The 15,204-nt window shown below is 42.1% G+C and overlaps 1 long non-coding RNA gene across 1 annotated transcript; it reads right to left on the bottom strand.

Annotated features, from left to right (window-relative positions):
- Positions 1 to 4,189: 4,189 nt before the first annotated feature.
- LOC128100414 (uncharacterized) lies at positions 4,190 to 14,893 on the bottom strand. Its single transcript, XR_008214789.1, has 2 exons — positions 14,243 to 14,893; positions 4,190 to 5,980 (listed from the first exon to the last, which is right to left on the bottom strand). It is a non-coding gene; the product is annotated as an uncharacterized LOC128100414 (long non-coding RNA).
- Positions 14,894 to 15,204: the final 311 nt, after the last annotated feature.

The following is a 15,204-nucleotide window of genomic DNA, read 5'->3' as shown; positions in this document are numbered from 1 at the left end:
GAACCTCTCTAAGAAGTATCCTATTGGATTGGGGCTTTCCAACTGGTAAGTTGCTGCTGATAGAATCTAGTCTAAAGTCTGAATCAAATTCTGTCTTGAGGGGGCTGGAGGAATGGCTCAGCAGTTAAGAGCACTGACTGCTCTTCCAGAGGTCCTGAGTTCAATGCCCAGCAACCACATGGTGGCTCACAACCATCTGTAATGAGATCTGATGCCCTCTTCTGGCCTTCAGGGACACATGCAGGCAGAATACTGTGTACATAGTAAACAAATAAATCTTTAAAAAAAAATTCTGTCTTGAGGCTCAGGGCTTAAGGGATTCCTAAAATGGAACTGCCTGTCAGGGACTTGCCCTATAGCTCTGTGGACTTGTCCCTGGTCACCACTGCACAGCTGGTCATTCCAGGCTCCAGGGAGTGAGAAGATACCTTGACTGATTTTGTAAATATACTTGTTTCCTTAGGACCCAAACAGTCACTGGAGATGCCAAGTGGGAATCATGTGCTAAAAAGGACACATGCCTCTGTTCAGGTTCATATGTAGGCCTCCAGCCTAGTCCCTAGAAAGATGCCTACTTTCCACAACTCAGGGAGAAGCACAAGAGTAACATCATTTCTGGTGACATCACTCTTCTATCTCCTGCCCAAGAAGGATGGGTCAGTCAGAATGTAAGACACTGGAGGAAACAGAAACATGAGAATTGTTCAGGAGGGGATGGGAGGAAAGGGGTACACTGGAGTATCATACAAAGATGAATCTGCCTGCATAGGTTCTCGGTATCAATGTTGTATATCCCAGAACAGCATACCTAGCTCTGGCGTAGCAGATCTGATCATGGGCCAGAACTTCTTGGTTTGCATGTTAGGGAATTGAAGGAACTTGGTAAAATGTCAAGGGTAAGATGGTACTTGTAACAGTCACTATGTGGAGCCTCCAACAACAAACAGGGATGGGAATCCTTCAGACTGATTCCATTTTTTCTTAGCAAAGAACAGAAATAAAAATGGGATTCCTATGGGAAGCTGGTCAGGATATATGTGTCACCTATTATATATAACGTATTATCCTAAGGAGCAACTAAAAACATCATTGTTATCTTGTTTCCATAAGTACAGATACAGTTGCTGAGCATCTATGACTTAAGCTACAGACAGAATGTCAACAGTCTCTGATCATTCTGAGGCTGCCCTGGAGTTAAGGGTCCCTTCCAAGAAGGACTACTTCGACTCATGCGAGCAGGACATGGGCCAACATTGAACTGCTTGATCCTAGTTCCCCCAGAGTGAGCCATCAGAAAGTGATGGGAAAGAAGATGCCTGAACTCATTTCAGGAGTCATTCACTTCTGTTTGCCAGAACTGAGTCAATAAGAATAGACCACACTCAAGGGAGTGCCAAAGATTTTGTGGTCCTATTTAATTTTACTCTTGATTAGACAAAGTTTCACTTTATAGCTCTTGCAGACATGAGCTTAAAAGGCATGTGCTTAAAGGTATGTGCAACTGTCCTCAGCTTTGTGGGCATATTTTAAAGTCACTTCAAAACTGGGAAGGCTGTGGTGGTGTTCACCTTTAATCCCAGTACTCTGCAGGCAGAGGTAGGTAGATCTCTGTAAGTTTGAGGCCAGTCTGGTCTATAGAGCAAGTTCCAGGACAGCCAGAGCTATATAATAGAGAGATCTTGTCTCAAAAAGAAAGTGACTTCAAATGCTATGATTGGAGTCACTTCAAATGCTATGATTGAAGTCACTACTGAAATCTGTATGTGTACCTCAAGCTCAGTGCTGGAAACATAATCCCAGGACAACAGTGTGGGGCCTTTTGGAGAGCATTTATTTGACTCCTGGAGAGTCTGTTCTTACCTATTGATTAATGCTGCCATGAACAGGGCTTGCACCTCTCCTGTTCTTCTACAACGTAAGAATACAGTCTCAGTGCTGGAGAGATGGCACAGCCTTTAGGAGCACTTGTTATTGCAGAGGACCCAGATTCGATTTCCAGCACTCACTGGTGGCTCACAACCATCTGTAACTCTAGTTTCTAGGGATCCAATTCCCTCTTCTGACTTCCATGGGCACCAGGCACACACATGATGCACATATATTCATGTAGGCAAAACACTCCCACACACAAAATAAAATAAATCAAAAAAATACAATCTTAGAGAATGCAGCTGGTACCTGGGCCATGTATTTCTCAACTTCTAGAACTGTGCAGGCAGTGGGGGGAGGAGGGAACAGGACAAATTGTCAAAGGACAACTTGAGGTGTTGTAGGGTATTCACTGGAGAAGACTTCTTAGACATGGGTTGAAGCCAATAGAAAGCCTTTATTAACTGGCCAGTGACTACACTGGGTGTTTGGGATCCCAGTGTAGCCCCAAGCTTTTCTCAAGGTGAGCTTTCAAGCACAAAAACCATATATTAGGTGTAGATGAACGGTCTTGTTAAATAAGAAACACAGAGCCAATGCAGAGATGAAAGCCCAAGAGGTCAGAGCTAAAACCCTTACCCTTCACTGCTGCTGTTGTCCTCTTCAGCAAGAGAGCTACTTCCTGTCTGTCTTTTTTAATAGACTTTCTATTCTGCCTTCTCATTGGTTGTAAACCCAACCACATGACCTCCTCGTCACTGCCTGTCTGTACAGACCTCCAGGTTTTCTATGGTTGGTATTGAGATTAAAGGCGCGTGTCTCCATGCTGGCTGTATCCTTGAATACACAGAGATCCACCTAGCTCTGCCTCCCAATAGCTGGGATTAAAGCGTGCACCACCACCGCCCAGTTTCTGCTATGGCTTGCTATTAGCTCTGACCCCCAAGCAACTTTATTTATTAACATACAAATAAAATCACATTTCAGTACAATTAAAATGTCACGATAATTAGGTTGACATAATTCAGTTAACAAGAATGGCTAGCCAGGAACAGAACTACAAAGCAAGGTTAGTACATTTAGAAACTTTCCCAGTAACTATGGATTTTGATGGATTAGATCTTTGTTTTTATTTTGGCAGATGGTGCTGTCTATGTGCTGAGTTGTATGGCCTGGATGGTACTTCCATCATGGAGTCAGTCGTGCTAAGGTCTGGGCTGTTACAGAGGGAATCAGTCCTCTCCTTTCACCATGTGGGTCCCAGGAATCAAACTCAGGCCATCTTTTTGTTTGCTATGTTTTGTTGAGACAGGGTCTCACTATGTAGTCCAGGCAGGCCTGGAATTTCTGATCTTCTTTGCCTCTGTTTCCTGGGTGTTGGGATTGTAGGCATGTGCCCACTACTGGCTTGAAAATGCATCTAATGTGCCTAAATTATGAATAACACAGCTTATCCCAACTGTGCTGGTTAACACTGGTTGTCAACAGGAACTAGAAATGCCTAGAAGACAAGGAGGTTTCTAGATTGAATTAATTGAATTGGTAAGTACCAATACCCCCAAATATGGGCAGCACCATTCTATGAGTTTGGGTCCTGGACTGAATAAAAAGGAGAAAGAAAACTGAACATCAGTATCTATCATTCTCTACTCCCTGACTCTGGATGCAGTGTGACCTGCCACATGACTTCTCCACTATGATGATGGACTGTACCTTCAAACTGTGAGCCAAAGTAAATCCTCCCTTCCTTTTGTTGCTTTTGTTGGGCATTTCTTCACAGCATTGAGAAAAGTAACTAATACAATAGCCATCCTTATATGCTGAAGACACCTTAGCTGAGAGTTGGACAGTCACTCACACAGAACCTACCTTATAATAAAGTGTTGGATGGGCATCATCAAGATGTCTCAATGGGCCAGGTGTGGTGGCACATGTCTTTAATCCCAGCACTCTGGCAGGCAGATGTCTGTGAGTTCAAGACCAGCCTGGTCTACAAATCAAGTTCCAGGACAGCCAGGACTCTTTTTTTTTTTTTTTTTTTTTTTTTGAGCTGAGTATCAAACCCAGGGCCTTGTGCTTGCTAGGCAAGCGCTCTACCACTGAGCTAAATCCCCAACCCAGCTAGGACTTTTATACAGAGAAACTCTGTCTTGAAAAACAAAATAAAAAAGATCTCTCAATGGATAAGGGTACTTGCCACACATGGATGCAATCCTGATGACTTCAGTTCAGTTCCTAGAACTCACATGAACAAGTGAAAGAATTGTTTCCATAAAGTTGATTCTGATACACATCACACAACCACACACACACAAATAAATAAAAACAAAGTACTGGATGTCTTAATTTATTGAGTATGTATAGAAAAACAGAACCAATAGGATGGATATAGAAAGGGGGATTTATTAGATTGACATACAGGATACGGTTTAGGTAATTCAACAATGGCTGCCTTAACACTTGAGAAAGAGAGAACTGTTAGCTGCTCCATCTACTCAGCTAGGAGCCTCAGTAGTCCCAATATGGTGTTAAAGTCCCAGAAGATTCTTGGAGAGCCATTGGTCTTCAGTTCAGGATGAAAGGCTGAAGAAGCTGGGTTCTGATGTCAGCAGCAATGACAACAGCAGCACCAATGTAAGTGAACTCATGAACAGGGAAGATGAGCTCACTGACCAGACAAAAAAGCAAACAAGTAAAAACAAACAAACAAACCCTTGTTTTGTGGCTGGTGCTAGAAGGTGCTACCTACAGTCAAAGTGGGTCTTCCCACTTCAGCTAATGTAATAAAAATCCTTGGGCTAGAGCAATGGCTCAGTAGTTACGAACACTTGCTGCTGCTCTTTCAGAGGACAAGTGCTTAGTTCTAAGCACCCACAGGTCAAGCAGTTTGCAACTGTCTTTAACTCCAGATCCTTTGACACCTCTGGTTTCTGTGGGCACCTGCACTCACATACACATAACCCACATGAAGACACACACCTACACATAATTTTAAAAATTTCTTTCCGAGACAGGGTTTCTCTATGTAGCTCTGGCTGTCGTGGAACTCCTTCTGTATACTGGGCTGGTCTCCAACTCAGAAATCCACCTGCCTCTGCCTCCTGGGATTAAAGGCATGTGCCACCACTGCCCAGCAATAAAAGTATTTTTTTAAAAGAGAAAATCCCTCACAGCCATGCCCAGATGTAGCTTGAGTTTTCCTGCCTGGTCCACAGTCAGGACAAATCTCTACCACCTGCCAGTCCCACAGCCTCTCAGACCCAACCAAGTAAACACAGAGATTATATTGCTTACAAACCGTATGGCCGTGGCAGGCTTCTTGTTATCTAGTTCTTATATCTTAAATTAATCCATTTCCATAAATCTATACCTTGCCACGTGGCTCGTGGCTTACTGGCATCTTCACATGCTGCTTGTCATGGCGGTGGCTGGCAGTGTCTCCCACTCAGCCTTCCACTCCCCAGAATTCTTCTCCTCCTTGTCCCGCCTATACTTCCTCCTGCCTGACTACTGGCCAATCAGTGTTTTATTTACTAACCAATCAGAGCAACACATTTGCCATACAGACCATCCCACAGCACCCAGAGGTTAATCTAATCTAGATAATACCTAACAGGTGCACCCAGAGGCTTGTCTTTCAATTGATTTCAGATGGAATCAAGGTGACAAGTACGATTAACCATCACACTATTGACAACACAGTAGGGTGTGCATGAGTGTTCAGAACCACATAATACATAACAAGCTGTCCAAAGATGTGAGAGTATATCATATCACACCTCACTAGCCTGGAGCACAGAGGCTATACAGCTTGGTGGTGGAGTATGTGCTTAGCATGCATGAGGCCTTGGGTTTAATCCCCAGCATTTCATTTGTAGAAAATGAAACAAAAAATAGAAAATTCTAACTCCATAATATCACTTTCATATAGGATAAAGTCACAAGTTGAGTTACAATAAGACTGAGGGGAAGGAGGGATGGCTCAGTGGTTAAGAGCACTGGCTGCTCTTCCAGAAGACCAGGGTTCAATTCCCAGCACCTACATAGCAGCTGACAACTGTCTGTAACTCCTGTTCCAGGGGATTTGATGTTCTCTTCTGCTCTGTAGATTCTGCACACATAGGGCACATAATTTACACAAGCACATACAGATACACATACAAATAAAAGATAAATGCATTAAAAAATGACAAGACTAAACTATAGACTGCCTAAATTAAATATGCTTAGAACATTCAAGTACTTAGAAAAAAACTGAGTGCATATTATATGTGTGCTATTTTACCTCAACAGATAAATTTTGTTAATTTAAAAAAATGTGTTTGTGTGTGTGTGTATTTCTGAGAGTAGGTGCACATGCACACACATAGGGGTCGAAAGTCAAAGGACAACTTCTGGCACTTATTTTGAACTTCTTTGTGTGTCAGAATCTCTTCTGTTGTTTGCCATTGCAATACATACTCCAAGCCAGCCGGCCTACAAATTTCTGAGGATTCTCCTGTCTCCACCTCCCATCTTTATGTACCTCTGTCTTTTTATGTGGGTTCCAAGGATTTGTCATCAGGTATGCATTGTGACGCAAGTGCTTTTACCTACCGAACCATCTCCCTTGTCCTTTGTTTTCTCACCCTTAATATTTTTTTGTTACATTTATTTATTGTGTGTGTGTACAAGAACACATCACATCACGAATGGGGAGGTAAGAGGACAACTTGCAGGAGTTAGTTTCCTCTTTCCATCATGTAGGTCCTGGGGATCAAACTCAGATCCTCAGGCTTAGCAGCAGGTGTTTTAACCAAGGATCCATCTTACTAGCCCTCTTTCCTTCCTCTTTTGAGACAGGGTTTTCCTACTGTGTAATCCAAGCTGCTCTTAAACTCTTATGTAGCCAAAACTGGTTCCAAACTTATGATCTACCTGCCTAACCTCCCACATGCTGGGATTATAGCACCAAACCTTGAATTAAAGGACCCCCCATTCCATATTGGGGTAGAACCTAGGGTCTCTCATCGAAGTAAGCATTCTACCATCTTATTTAACACTCGACTGCCAGCCCTGTAGTAATGAGCTGTGCTCACAGTTCTCTGAAATTTGTAGCTAGTGAATAGAACCTGATCATGGGGGCTGGGGCGATGGCTCAACCAGTAAAGGTACTTTCTGCCAAGCCTGACAACTCAAGTTTGACCATGAACCACATGGTTGTTCATACATACTCCATTGGTGTGAGTGTGCACACGCACTCACTCTCACATACACATGATAAATGTAAAGAAAAAAACTGATGTATTAGTTTATTTTTTAAAAACTTTTATTATTTTCAAAGTAAATTTGTTTGTTTCTATGTAGCTCTGGCTAGCTTGGAACTCACTATGTAGACCAGGCTGGCCTTGAACTACCATAGATCTGCTTGCTTCTGCCTCCTGTGTGCTGGGATTAAAGGCATTCCCCACGATACCCAGCCTTCAGCTCTTTACAAAAGATTGTATTTTTATTTATGTGTATGTATGTGTGTGTATTCTAAGAGTATGCATATGTAAGTGCAGGTGCCCAAAGAGGTAAGAAGAGAGCATTGGATCCCCTGTAACTGGAGTTGTAGGTAATTGTAAGTCACCTGATGAGGGTGCTGGGTCCTCTTCAAGAGAAGCAAGCTCTTGTAACCTCTGTGCCATCTTTCCAGTCTCCTATTTTCAAAACTCTTTAAAATGTGTTTTAAGCTTCACAATATCTATTGAAGAAAGTAGGATAAGGCAGTATCTTTTGACATTAGCCTTTTTCTCTATATACAACCTAAAGTGTGTTAACTCATTTTGGATTGCTCAAGACAGATCAGCCATGACAGGGTCTTTCTTCAGGAGCAGTTCACTGGCTGTGTTGAAGTACCAGGCTGACTCCAACCCAGAGACCCAAGTGCCTCACTGCCACCCCCAGGGCATCATCTTAATAGTTGCAAAAATATCTATTTTGTTGGTGTAATAAAACTTCAAGGAAACATTCAAACTTTTAAGATAAGTTGTAAACTTTTGGCTTCAACAGGGTCCCTTATCATGTTAAATTTATAGACAACTGTTGGTGTAGTTGAGTGATAGAGTATGCGTATTATGTGCGAGGTCCTCCTTGGTATGGAGTTCTGTCTTTGTCTCACTAATTGTACTTACATTAAGACCATGTTCTGTTAAAATGTCTAGAATTTTTTTAAAAACATTTAATATACATTAGTGCGTATATGTGTATGTGGTAGTGGGAGCTTGTTTGTGCCATAGCATGTGTAGAGGTGAGAAGACAGCTTATTGGAGTCAGCTTTCTTCTTCCATCATATAGGACCTGGCGACCAAACAGGCAAGCATCTTTGCCAGCTGAGCCATCATGATAGCTCATGACAGTTAATCTTACCATCAACTTGATTAGATACCTAGGAGATCAATAAAACACACCTCTGGGGTGTCTAAAAAGGCATTTCCAGAGACAATTAAATCATGACTTTATCATTCTTTAATATATAGCTTCTTAAACTGTGAGTAGTAGACATATATGTTAGAATAATAGAATGTGGGGGTCACAACTTCTTTGGCAACAGCAAAAGGTTTCTGAATGTGTGATGAATGACCAAAATTAATTCAAACTAAAAGGCCTAATGAATCCAAATGGTTTCTGGCAACACTCTCATATTATATCCTGAGATTTTGCTTGTAGCCTTCATTCTGAACATACAACATGAACACTTTGCAGTTGTGTGCCATCAAGCCACACAAAACAGCAATGAACCCTGCCTGAAACACTTTGGTTAGATTTGAGACTACTGTATGCTATACATTGCATTGTTTTTACTGTACATACAAAGTTTTCTCTCTTATAGAAAAGAAATGGTAATTATGGAAAATGGATTTTTAATATTTTCCTACTCCTTAGTATATATCAGATTTGTGTATCTTTGGATTTTATTTTTAGAATGTTTGACTTTTTAAATCGCTATATGGCTATATGAGTTGTCTCAACCTCATGAAGTTGAACATGCTTTGAGTCTCTCTGAATCTTATGCTTGTCTAGAGCAGTATTTTCAGCCCAAAATTTCCCAGAGGGGTATATGGATTCATTTCCGGGTCAGAGCATAGTCTTCTGGGGGTGCATGCTTTCCAGTTTGTACCTCCAGCACATGAGTGGTGGCCTTGGAGAAGCACAACAATCTAACTAGGACTGTAAAGCTTGGATTTTAAATTGGGTTTCTGTTTTCATCCCACATTGCTTATATTCTCCAAGGCTTTCTTTGAATAACACCCAACTCTTCACTTTCTTTTTATAACAGCAGCCTTTCCTACTTCTGTACTTCTCCCCAGCTACGTATCTTGTTGATCCTCTCATGGACTCCTACCATCTTATTTACCTAAAATCCGAGTAACTGGTTCTGGTGTTCACTGAATATGTTTTTGGTGACCTTGATGTAGTCTGGTGGTAGATCAAGTGTTCAAGTATCAAGTGTTCAACATGCACTGAGGCGGTGGGTTCAGTCCATAGCATTTGTATGTGCACACAGAGGCACCAAAAAAAACTTGGAACTTTTTTTGTAAGCCAAAATACATATAACAGTTGGAAAAATACGATAGTAGTTCCACATATCATTTACCCAGCTCCCCCTAATGCAAGTATCTTAACAACCACAGTCCAGCTATTGATACCAGAAATTATCACTGGCACACTATTAACTAAACCAAAGATCTTATGCAAATTTTACTAGCATTTCACCAATATTGCAAGAATCTCTCTCTCTTTTTAATTTTTTTTCGAAACAGTGTTTCTCTGGCTGTCCAGGAACTAGCTCTGTATGCCAGGCTGGCCTCAAACTCAGAGATCTGCCTCTACCTCCTGAGTGCTGGGATTAAAGGCATGCACCACCACTGCCTGGCTGCAAGAATCTCTTAATGTCTTTGGTTTTGGGTCTCTAAAGCCTCCCCCAATTTGTGGTAGTTTCTCATTCTGTTTTTTTTTTCCATGTATTTTACATATTGACCACAGCCCCCCACCACCCCTCATCTCCATTCAGAAAGGGGCAGGCCTCCCATGGGAATCAACACAGCAAGGCACATCAAGTTGAGGCAGGATCAAGCTCTTCCTCCTGCATCAAGGTCAGGTAAGGCAACCTAGCTTGGAGATTGAGTTTCCAAAAGCCAGCTCAAGATCCAGGGACAGGTCCTGATCCCACTGCTAGGAGCCGCACAAACAGACCAAGCTACACAACTGTCACACCACATTTTGTCCTTTATGACCTTGTATATTTTTAAAGAGCATCAATCAGTTATATTGCTGATTTCATCAGTATGAATTTGTCTGATGTTTTCTCAAAGATGGATCAGGCTTAGACATTCTTGGCAACAGAACCACAGAAATGGTTGTTTCCTTCAATGGACTGTTACTGGAACAAAGTCTGTCTGCTTGCCATTTAAAAGCCAAAATATTCAGGAAGAGAGATTAGTAGGAAGGGAATCATCCAAAGGCTGATATCCTGAGAAGATAAAGTGGGTGTTATCATCATCTCTCAAAAGATCACCCTGGAGAACTTAAGTGGAGGAGCTATTACAGGGAAGGAAAGGAAGTATAATTGGACACTGGGCAGAAAGGCTATATTCTGAACAGGATCTTCTTCATCCAGTGTGTCTCCCCCCCCCCCCCCTTTCTTCTTTTTATTACTTTGGCTAGAATATCATAGTAGACCTAAACTACGTTTCCTGAGGCTAGTGTCTTTAGACAAACACATTACTTTTCTGCAAGTCAAGCATTACATTACACATTCTAAAGCTCACCAGATGTGTTGAGTTTTGTTAAGTCTAAAGAAAGATTATTTAGCAGCTAACATTTTAATCATTAGGTGCAGTGTTTCTTCAGAATTTAGAAGCCAGTCAAGAGTGGAAGCAGCTCTGCAAGGGACAACTCATGAAGGAGTAGACATTGTTTTAAGATCACTTCACTCATTCCTATAATTAATTTTTAAAAAGTATTTTATTGAGCTGGGCATGGTGACACACACCTTTAATCCCAATACTCAGGAGGCAGAGGCAAGTGAGTCTCTGTGAGTTCGAGGCCAGCCTGGTCTACAGAACAAGTTCCAGGACAACCAGGGTTTTTACACAGAGAAACCCTGTCTTAAAAAAAAAATTACTATCTTTCCTTTTATGGTTTATAAGTTTTGGGAAGGCAGAATTATCACCCTACAAGAGGTCCATGTTTTCATCCATGGAATATGAGTATGTTTGGTTATGTACAAAGGGGAATTGAAGTAGATAGGAAGAAGGTTGCTAGGTGTCAGGGTTTCTACTGCTGTGATAAAACACTATGGCCAAAAGCAACTTGAGGAGGAAAGGGTTATTTTACTTTTCAACTCTCAGATCACAGTCTATCACTGAGGGGAGTCAGAGCAGAAGCTCAAGATAAGAACTGAAGCAGGCTGGGCGGTGGTGGCGCACGCCTTTAATCCCAGCACTCGGGAGGCAGAGCCAGGCGGATCTCTGTGAGTTCGAGGCCAGCCTGGGCTACCAAGCGAGTCCCAGGAAAGGTGCAAAGCTACACAGAGAAACCCTGTCTCGAAAAACCAAAAAAAAAAAAAAAAAAAAAAAAAAGAACTGAAGCAGAGTCACGAAGAAACGCTGCTTACTGGCTTGTTCAGCCTATTTTCTTTCTTTCTATTTTAATTAATTTATTATTATTATTATTATTATTATTTTATTTATTTTTTTTTTTGGTTTTTCGAGACAGAGTTTCTCTGTGTAGTTTTGGTGCCTGTCGTGGATCTTGCTCTGTAGACCAGGCTGGCCTCGAACTCGCAGAGATCTGCCCATCTCTGCCTCCTAAGTGCTAGGATTAAAGGCGTGCGCCACTGCCACACGGCCAGCCTATTTTCTTAGGCAACTAGGACTACCAGCCCCCCTTCCATCCCATGGGAAGGATCCATCTCAATCATTAATCAAGTAAATGCACTATGGACCTGTCTACAGGCAAATCTTATACAGGCATTTTCTCAATTGATAGTCCCTCTTCTCAAATGACTCTAGCTATGTTAAGTTGACATAAAACCAACCAAGGCACCAGATCACTGTCCCATGTGTCATCCACGTCCACCCCACCCCACCCTACCTCCGTTTAACAGTTCTGGCTGTCCTGGAACTCGATCTGTAGTCCAGGCTGGCTACGTACTCTCTTTAAGTGGGGGGTCTTAGGCTTTATCCAGATGGGCCCAATATACTCACAAGGGTCCTTAAAAGTAGGTAAGAGAGCAGAGAGCAGGGCAGTGGTGGCGCACACCTTTAATCCCAGCACTCAGGAGGCAGAAACAGGCAGATCTCTGTGTTCAAGGACAGCCTAGTCTACAGATCAAGTTCCAGGACAGCCAGGGCTACATGGTGAAACTCTATCTCAAAAAAAAAAAAAGAAAGTAAAAACAAAAAAAGTAGGTAAGGGAGACAGGAGAGCTGGCTTTAAAGATGAAGGGTCCCCTTCCCTTCATCTTGAAGGCACCAGTCCTGGAGCTCATGGGCTTCAGCTCACTGATCTTGGGTTGGGCTTCAATTCTGGCTTTCAGAGGAGTAAGAGAATAAACTCATGTTATCTGTTTGCTTGATCAAGGTCTTGTCATGTAACTCAAATTGTCACTTAACTCTCAATCTTGTGTCCTCTGTCTCCTAAGTGCTGGGATTATACGTGTGTGATACATCTGACCTAAAAGTTGTACTTTTAAAGCACTAAATTTGAAGTGCTTTTTTTTTTTGTTGTTGTTGTTGTTTTTTGAGATAAGTGTTTCTCTGTGTAGACCTGGCTGTCCTGGAATTCACTCTGTCCAGGCTGGCCTCAAAGTCACAGAGATCCACCTACTTTTGCCTCCTGAGTGCTGGGATTAAAGGCGTGTGCCACCACCACCTGGCTTGATTTTTTTTTTTTTTTTTAAACTTAGAAATAGTTTATTGAAGGCTTACCTTTTCAGAGGAGGAGTCCAGGACCATCATATATGACTCATTTGGACAAGCAGGGATAGTGTAAAACCATGACCAAGTGAGGTGAAACCATGGTCTAGGGCTGGACATGCTGTGTGAACAACCTCTACTATGAATACACAAATGAGTTTGAAAGGCAATGTAATGTTTAATAAACTTTAGGCCTTTACTGGAGTTAGGTACAATCTTCTTAAACTTTGTCTCATTCACTCTCTGGATCCCTCCCGCTATTCCCAGACTGTCTCCCGGCTCAGCAGAACAAGCTTTCCCAGGACATGCCAACCATTGGTTGGATCTGACTGACTGTTAATTTTTGTTTTTTGTTTATTTGTTTTTGAGACAGAGTTTCTCTGTGTAGCTTTGGAGCCTTTCCTGGAACTCACTCTGTAGCCCAGACTGGCCTCGAACTCACAGAGATCCACCTGCCTTTGCCACCAGAGTGCTGGGATTAAAGGTGTGTACCACTACCGTTCGGCTTCGGTAATTTTGTTGTTGTTGTTGTTTAACAGTAGTAATAGAAATTATTTTAGGGGAGGTATCTTGAAATCATGCAGAACTTGTTTTACCTCAAAGTTTCATTAATTTTCAAAACTATCCAGTGGATTTTGTCTGCCACAAAGTAATGGTTTTTTTTTTTTTCCCCCATTTCCTATTATATTTAGTAATCAGAACTCTAGCAGGGAACTGTCCTGTCTCCTCTTTACTTATGAAGTATCTGAACAAACACAATCTCCTGTTCTGTGGGCATAATGAAACACTAATATCATGAGTTGGTGCTCACATGGACCAAGCTCTGACAGGTGGGGTTTTTTTGAGCTACTCTATTCCCTGTGAAGGGCTATCTGCTTTGGGAGTATTTCCTTAATTGCCAGGAACTCATTTAACATAGGCTTAGATCACTGAGGCTACTGCAACAAAAATAGCCATATAGTAGGTAACTTATAAATGACCCAAATTTATCACTCACAGTTCTGGAGGCTGGCAGTCCAAGATTAAGGCATGGTGTAATACATGAAGAGGACTGCTTCCTGTCTCAGACATGGCACCTATCACCTCCTCAAACCCCTACTTTCTACTATCTTGTTAGGGAGTTAGGATTCAACATGTAAAAGGGGTGAGTGGGTCATGGACAAACATCAATACCAGCTGATAACACCCTTCATTCCCTCCACAGACAGGGAGGGCACTGCTCAGATGAAGGTTGCCCACAGCAGGACTAATCTCAGGCCTTGGTGATCAGAGTCTGTGAGTCTGAGCAGGTGGGAGAAGCTGATTTTTACATCTGCTAGATCCTGCAGGGAGAGTTTACATGTATCTTTAACTAAGGTGGTAGTCTTGAACTACACTTTTCAGCTTCCCTGAACAAATGCTCAGACTGGGCACCAGTTCATTCCACTTACCTACTGGTAGCAGCAGACATCAGCTCTTGCTGCTCATGCAGGCTTTGATCTCCATTCCACCTCTTCTCTAGATTTACCCTTTAACTTCATTAGCATTTATTTCTGCAATGGCAAACTTGCATGTTTATCACATAATAACCAAAATAAACAGCATTGAAGATTTCCTCATTTCAGAATGAAAGCTCAATTCTCTGAAGACTGTAGGACAGGCAGAACACGGGTCCTGAAACCTTTGACTAAAGTCTAGTGACCACATTCTGAGACCTTGGGAGAGCTAGCCCGGTGCTTAGAATTGGCTTTCTCAGCTAGTAGGTCTGTGGCTGGGAAAGTAAGGGTTTTACTGCCAAGACCACAGTGTCTAACATGGTGCCCAGGCTCCACCAGGGCCAAGATAAACACAGCTCGTGTCGCTAGGGCATTGTTACCTTTGAACCACACAAGAACTGCTTGTCTTTGGCTCTCAATTGCAAGAAACAAAATAAATGTTGGCTGAGGGATTCTTATGTTCTGGAAAATCCAGGTATCTTAAATACTAGACCTTTCCCTACAAGTTAGAAAAATAAAAAAATAAAAGAAGCAATTCTTTGGGCAGCCAAGACACTCTATGAACCTTTTATGGCTTCAAGATACCTGAGACATTTAACTTTTTTTTTTTTTTTTTTTTTTTTTTTTTTTGGTTTTTCGAGACAGGGTTTCTCTGTGTAGCTTTGCGCCTTTCCTGGATCTCGCTCTGTAGACCAGGCTGGCCTCGAACTCACAAAGATCCACCTGCCTCTGCCTCTGTCTCCCGAGTGCTGGGATTAAAGGCGTGCGCCACCACCTCTCGGTCAGACATTTAACTTTTATTAACTTTCATTTAAAAATTTAGAATGGGCCAGGCAAGATAACACACGCCTTTAATCTCAGAACTCGGAAGGCAGGCAGATCTCAAAGAGTTCCAAGTAAGCCTGGTCTACATAGAA

This window comes from Peromyscus californicus, unplaced genomic scaffold (assembly GCF_007827085.1).
Source record: "Peromyscus californicus insignis strain IS unplaced genomic scaffold, ASM782708v3 Scaffold_7__1_contigs__length_154581171, whole genome shotgun sequence".
Lineage (NCBI taxonomy): Eukaryota > Metazoa > Chordata > Mammalia > Rodentia > Cricetidae > Peromyscus > Peromyscus californicus.
The sequence above is the reverse complement of the archived record's forward strand: the minus strand, read 5'-3'. Positions and strand labels throughout refer to the sequence as shown.